Source organism: Bolinopsis microptera, chromosome 13, assembly GCF_026151205.1.
Source record: "Bolinopsis microptera isolate Bmic1 chromosome 13, MBARI_Bmic_1.0, whole genome shotgun sequence".
NCBI classification, from domain to species: Eukaryota; Metazoa; Ctenophora; class Tentaculata; order Lobata; family Bolinopsidae; genus Bolinopsis; species Bolinopsis microptera.
The window spans coordinates 7,342,881-7,350,245 of NC_087084.1; positions in this window are offsets into that span (position 1 = coordinate 7,342,881).

Here is a 7,365-nt window from a genome sequence, read left to right on the forward strand (position 1 = left end):
GTAGTGTTGAAAGTATTAAAAGTATATTTTACCTTGCATGCCGACCCCTGAGCAGTTCTCGAACTTCCCGTAAACACTCCAGGTAGCTAGCTCACAGTCCATGTTGAGAATATACGTGCACTCACCTGCATTAATAGTAGTTACACGATTGTATTGAAGAAAACAAATTGTGGAATAAGAGATATGATGTTTGGTTTTGAAACTGTTTTAAATGATGAAACTTAAGTTTATCATATTTTATGTTCATCAGCTCTGGGATGCAAGATGCTTCATTAAAAATCAATTATAACTCTAATTAACTAATTGTGTGTTTCTTAGGACTAAATAAACAGAGGTCAAATTCAATTCTTATCTAAGATAAGATCGTTCACAAACCGGGGAAATTAAAGTTGTTCCTATCAAAAGTCATGATGTGTGGGTCCCCGAAGACACGGCAGACTCTGCTCCTTATTTTCTGACTCTTGGTGGACAGGTTGTGCTCCGTCTCTACTTTAGCTACTCTTGACTTGATTGAGTGCCCTGGAATAGACATGGTTACTAAAGTATTACTATAGTTACTGTAGTTACTACCTGGAGGAGGTCGTGACTCGTGTTCAACTGGATTAAACATTTCTCGACGAAAAAAGGAGCTGAATAACATTTCTACAAGAGAAAATGGTACTGCATTTCCCAAGGAGAAGTATGAGAAGAAGTACCTCCTTCGCTGGTTGTCGCTGTAGTAACGGTATAGTAACTATAGTAACGCTGTAGTAACTATAGTAACGCTGTTATAGTAACCACGGTAACTCACCTCCTTCGCAGATAGAAGCGGTACAGTAGTACTCTCCAGCATCCTCCAGCACGGACTCCTCTACTTTGTACTGGGTCCCACTTCCCACTAGATCAGCTCCGCCTGTCTTCTGTAAAGTACATTAAAACATTTATAATCCTACACTAGTGGTAATCTTAACAATATTCGTCATGTTTAACAGCTTAAAAACGTTTAAATTGAAACTCCAAATGACTGATATACGAATTGTATCCCAACGGGGAGCGATTATACGTTGATTTCTACCAAACAATCTTCAAACTTATCTTAGACTATTGCTCTAAGTCTAAACTAATTTATCGTATTAACTTGTAGGTTTATAACGCGCGCCGAGTTGGACTCGTCGACGGTCTTGATATTTGAAACAAATATTTTACGAGTATCACCCGTTAAGTATTAACCAGCCCTGCAGGTACCTGGTTTAGTTTGAACCACTGGTAGGTGGCTACAGGGAAGGAGAGAGCGTGACACTCCAGGATTAGGTGGTGTCCTTCTTCTATCTCTACATCACTTGGCTCCACTGTGAACACCGGCTGAAACGGTATAGTAACTATAGTAACGCTGTAGTAACTATAGTAACGCTGTAGTAACTATAGTAACGCTGTAGTAACTATAGTAACGCTCCACTGTGAACACTGGCTGAAGTGTCAACTGTTTAGTAACACAAGTATTCTCTGTAGTTAACACTTTTAGGGACATTGCTGGTCATTGATGAGGGCAGGTAACGTGTATCGACATGGAGTGGTTAGTAACGGTATAGTAACTGTAGTAACTATAGTAACGCTGTAGTAACTATAGTAATGCTGTAGTAACCACGGTAACTCACCGGCATGACCCGAGGGCAGGGAGCGTGTATCATCATGGAATGGTTAGTTCCCAACTGACAGTTGTCTCGTGCCAACATACAATCGTTCTGGTAAGTTTTACAGTTGCTGCCACATACCATTTCTATAGGAGAATTTGTGAGATAACTAAAACAGGCTAAAATTAATATTTAATCAATCATCAGTCAAATTTATAGTTTTTATATTTTTATAGTTATTTAGGGTTGGAAGATCAGTGAAACGTGCCCTGACTCTGATTCCAGACCTAAATCATGTTCAGCCGAACAGCAATTGTAGGATTTGTAAATAAAGAATAACATAGCCTTATAATATGGTAGCGTTACCATCGTAACACTACCATATAAGGTGATATTATCATAGAGTTAAACAAAATATCGACTAACCGAGATTGTTCTCACACTCAGGACAGGAACAAACTGTTCTTTTAGTGAGGTAATCCGGTAAACATGTCTCGTGACCTTCACATTCCACCTGGTCATATAAATATATTTTGTTGATTATAATACAGGGTATCAAATAACGGAGTAGTTCGCTGTTTATTAGTCTCATGATTGAAATACTGATATCTGGATATTATCCGGTTGGAAGAGACAAGGACAAGTGAAACAAGGAAGTTAGGAGTAAGGGCAAATTTTCGGCGTCAACGCCATCTTCAGGCTCAAATTATTTGTTATATAGTAGTGTTGAAAGTATTAATACTTTCAACACTACTATATAACAAATAATTTGAGCCTGAAGATGGCGTTGACGCCGAAAATTTGCCCTTACTCCTAACTTCCTTGTTTCACTTGTCCTTGTCTCTTCCAACCGGATAATATCCAGATATCAGTATAATACAGGGTGTACCACAGAAAGTGTATATTGTTATGATTGCATGATTTATTGTAAATTTGTTGTATCTCAGTACATTATGTAATGGAATGGAAGTACTTTAACCAGGTCCACACCCTGGCTCCAAAATATGGAGGACTCAATTCTAAATCAAAAGCTCGAATACACGTAATACATAATATTAGTAACGATCACTAGAAATAAAATACTTCATCATTCGCGGTTTCGCATTTGCTGAATAAGTGATGATAAAATTGGTTGGAACCTACATCTTTGCAAAGGTCTGCGATATCCAGGTACATGAGGCTGCGGGCTCTTCCTCCGCCGTTAATAGCCATACACACGTACCATCCACCATCCACCTGAACAGCAATAAGTTACTATCATAACTACACTACTACTCTAGTTCTACTACTGCTCAGACACTCTAAAGTAACTATATAGTAACACTAAAGTAACCATAGTAACGCAAGAGTAACTATAGTAACCCCACCCCCTCGGTATTAACCATACCTGGTCCAAGTGATCTATGGTGAGGAAAGCAGTGATAGCGGTCCTGTCTTCCGACACCTTATCTTTATCTGATCTCCCCTTCTTTTCTCTTTGCAGCCAGCTTTTCTTAGGTTCCCGGGACAATTTGACTGCGAAAGTTCTGTTAGTAACTCTATAGCAACTATAGTAACTCTATAGTAACTTTTAGTAACTATAGTAACTCTATAATAACACTACAGTAACTATGGTAACGCATTAGTAACTATGGTAACACATTAATAACTATTGTAACGCATTAGTAACTATAGTAACGCATTAATAACTATGGTAACACATTAATAACTATAGTAACTCAAAGACTAACATAGTATTACTATTTATACGCTACACCACTTGTGTCCACTTTGTACAATAAATAACTTGGTAATTTTTTATTTTTATATGAAAACTATGGTAACGCATTAATAACTAATGGTAATACGCTTAATAAAAGTTTGGTAACATTAGTATATTCGCTCGCTTTATATATAGTTAGATAGTAACCAACCTACCTATACTGACGCCCATATTCTCAGTTGCTCTCAGCCTCACAAGAGAGAACTGTAGCTTGTCCCACGTAGGCGGATATGTTGTAGAGGGGTCTTGTGATGACGGGGGGAATTATATCCGGGTTCTGGAGGAGAGAGTTACCAATTAACATTAACAGGATATGACTACTTATTAAATTTCGGTCAATTTAAATAATTTTATCACCGGACTAAATTATATCATTGGATTAATTAAAACATGAAGTTGTTATTACTGTATTAAAAAATTCGATTGAACAATTCTTTGCTAAAATTGGGAAAAAACGCCCAAAAAGATGCAAACACGTTTTGGATTTTTAATGGTTTTGAATGCCTTCAATAGTTCGAGCGTTTAATTAAAGGTTCATTCACGCAATGTCCCGTCCAATAAGGTCCAATAAAGTACCTGTAGAGTCTGGGTGACAGGGGGCTGGGTGTAGTATAACCCATCTTGTTGGGGACTAGTAGGGTCTGGTAAGAGGGGACTGGTTGTAGCTACTGGTTCTCCCGAGTAACCCCACTGTACTGCTGAGCGGTACTCCAACTCTGTAAGAGGGAGAGATTAATTAAACAAATTAAAAGTAGTTAACTAATTATCAGTATATAAGAACTAATATTGTTATTGAAATTATGATGTTGTCCAACAGCAAATGAAAATTATTAACTTGATCGCAGAACTTCACAATACAATCGGTTACATTTAACTAACCCTCCAATAGTCGAAGGTCGAAAGCAGGCAGCCCACTGACGAAGTACTCATCTCCCAAACTGTCCAGGTTGATTAGTGACCGGACACTGTCGTCCGGGTTCTCTCCGGAAAACTGGTCCGAACCTGGGTAACCTGTCCGAGATATTTAGTTATAATTTGTAAGTTTATAAATCCGGAAATTTCAAATATTAAACTTTTTATCATTAATCTGGTAATTTTGTTTTTTTCTTTTCATTTCACCAATTCAAAATTCAAATGTTTCAAAATGATTGAACAAACAACCGAGATCAGAAAATAACCTTAAAAACAATTGAAAATAACCCTAAAACACAACTGTTTCAGTTTATGATGTGGTTACTGGTTAAGAGCCTGTTAGCCTGTTAATTGTCGGTTAAAGGCAATAAAAGCAACTGACCTCCGTCCATCATCCAGGGGTCGTACTCTCCGTCATAAGGCGGAGTAAAGAACTCGTAACCATGGTAACCACCAGGTTGGTCAGAGTCTCTGGAATGACTGGAGCCTGATCCGGAACCTTCTGCGTACCCCCGGTAGTTAACTGGTATCTGAGGAGGTATAAGTTGAAAATTATTTGTATTGGTACAATTAATAATGCCAATAGTTGTGCTATTCGTGCTGAATCCGCGAATTATTTGCATATCGCCGAATCATGATTTTGCGTATACAGAATGAGGACAATATACTAATATACGTATCGGTGCAATTTTGAGGCGTCAATAGTATGATTAAAACAGAAAAGTAGCTGCACGACACCTCGTATTAAAAATAAAACATAACCTTCCTTAATCACCTGACAATCGAGAAGAAGGTACATATCCTGTTGGCAGAATTCTAACAACCCTTCTATTTCAGGGGAGCAAGTTTTAGCGTTCTCACAGCTACCACACCAGAAGTCAGGACCCGCTGAAAGTATAAGGAGTTCGCTATGAGGCTATGGTAATTGGTAATTGGTAACGCTATCGCAATGCTATACTATAGACATAGTAATGCTATAGTAACGTTGTACTAGTAACGTTGAAGTGACGCTAAAGTAACGCTTTAATAACGCTGTAGTGACGCTATAGTAACTATGTATTAGTAACGTTAAAGTGTTACTCTGGAAAATAATTGGCAGTAAGTGTTGATAAAGATTATTTTAGGCAGATACAAATAACAAACTCTTCAAATTTCAATACACCTACCAGTTTGACATAATGTAGAAAGATGAACTTGCACTATCAGGGCTGACAGAACCAGAATTACACAAAGCATTCTTTAAATCTGGACGACCAGGGAGAATTTAAAAGTCTGATAAATCCTAGATGAATGCACAACTCGATGGAGCTTTATTTATAATAAGTTGATAATTAGTTGACTAGATATTGGCAGACGACACTACAGTGAAGTTTTGACTTTTAGTTATTTGTTTTAGGGAAATATTATTAGGCGTTGTTTTTTAACTATCCCTTGTTTAAAACTTTTAATTAATAAAGTTGATTAGAATTGTCATTAAAAACGAAATTGGAATGTAGTATGGTTTATGGCATGGTTAACATGCATTATTTCAAAGGGTGTGCACTAGCTATTATAAACGTAGAATTTGAAATTGAAAATCTTGTAAAGATTATGCGTACGAAAACAATTAATGCTTTAAAAAATGGCACAAAGCTGTCTGTAAATGAATTAATACCGAATAACTCCACAAGTGAAAATAAATTGATACTGAATTACACCACAACTGAAAATTACTTTATTTTAATAAATTACTCCAGACCATCGAGTTGGACAAAACTTCAATACCCAATGAACAGCTTGTAATAACAAAATCTGCACAGAGCCTGCACAACTGTCTGCATCTTAATCTAATTAGCTTCATTTGCACTTCTCGCTTGTTAGTGTTAATCAGCCAATTTTACAGGTGTTTTTCCACAGAATATGAAGCAAGAAATTGTCTTGATAAACTTTGTCTCGTGACAGTAGTAGCAGTGAGCACGTACGTGGAAAGAGTTGGCCGCGCATCTGGTAACTATGGTAACTATGGTCACTATCATGGTAACAAACATATTTATTGTGCGCGGCAAGCTTGCAGCATTAAAGCATTAAGGCACTAGCAGCGTAAGGCAAAATTTGATTTTCTTTAATTGATTCCAAATACCAATTCCAAGATATCAGCTATAACATGGTTCACATATTGTGTAAACGTAGTGTGTAGTGGCTATAAATTGGTGAACGACATGGTTCCTCAAATGTTTATCGTAGAATCGTTGCGGTAAAAGTTGTGCAGTTTACTCATACTGTAATTGACGATAGTTTGTACTTAATTGGGGATAACTTTCCCAATTAAATCAGTTGCATGTGGCCCTCCCGAGTCCCGATTTCACCCCTCCCCGATTTCTTTGTTTTTAGATTCCCTTTTTGTAACTTTGATACTGCTCGTATCGGTGGTAACGTTTTATAAGTATAGTTACCATGGTATTAACGAATAATTAGTCCCGAATAATTATATAGTCCCTGGTAAATGGTACTTAGTCCCGAATAATTATAGTCCCTGGTAAATGGTAATTAGTCCCGAATAATTATAGTCCCTGGTAAATGGTACTTAGTCCCGAATAATTATAGTCCTTGGTAACCGTAAATGGTACTTAGTCCCGAATAATTATAGTCCCTAGTAAATGGTACTTAGTCCCGAATAATTATAGTCCCTGGTAAATGGTACTTAGCCCCGAATAATTATAGTCCCTGGTAAATGGTACTTAGTCCCGAATAATTATAGTCCCTGGTAAATGGTAATTAGTCCCGAATAATTATAGTCCCTGGTAAATGATAATTAGTCCCGGTTCCCCCTGGAATGTACGCCACGTTGTTTTTATATAGTACTCAGAGCAACACTAACAGTCTTTATCAGACAGTGGCTCACACTCTGTTGATATCTCTTTAGGGAGTTTTCAGGTTTCTCAACCTTTCCTAGTTGAGTGTGTCCCACAACCAAGCACACTACCTAGAAGTCCGGCGTTATGTTTTATAATGATCCTGCACCTATAATAAGTTGCAAGCTGATCTATATATATTTTTTTAACAAAAAAAAACAGTCCTTCTGTGATGAGTTCCCCCACTTTC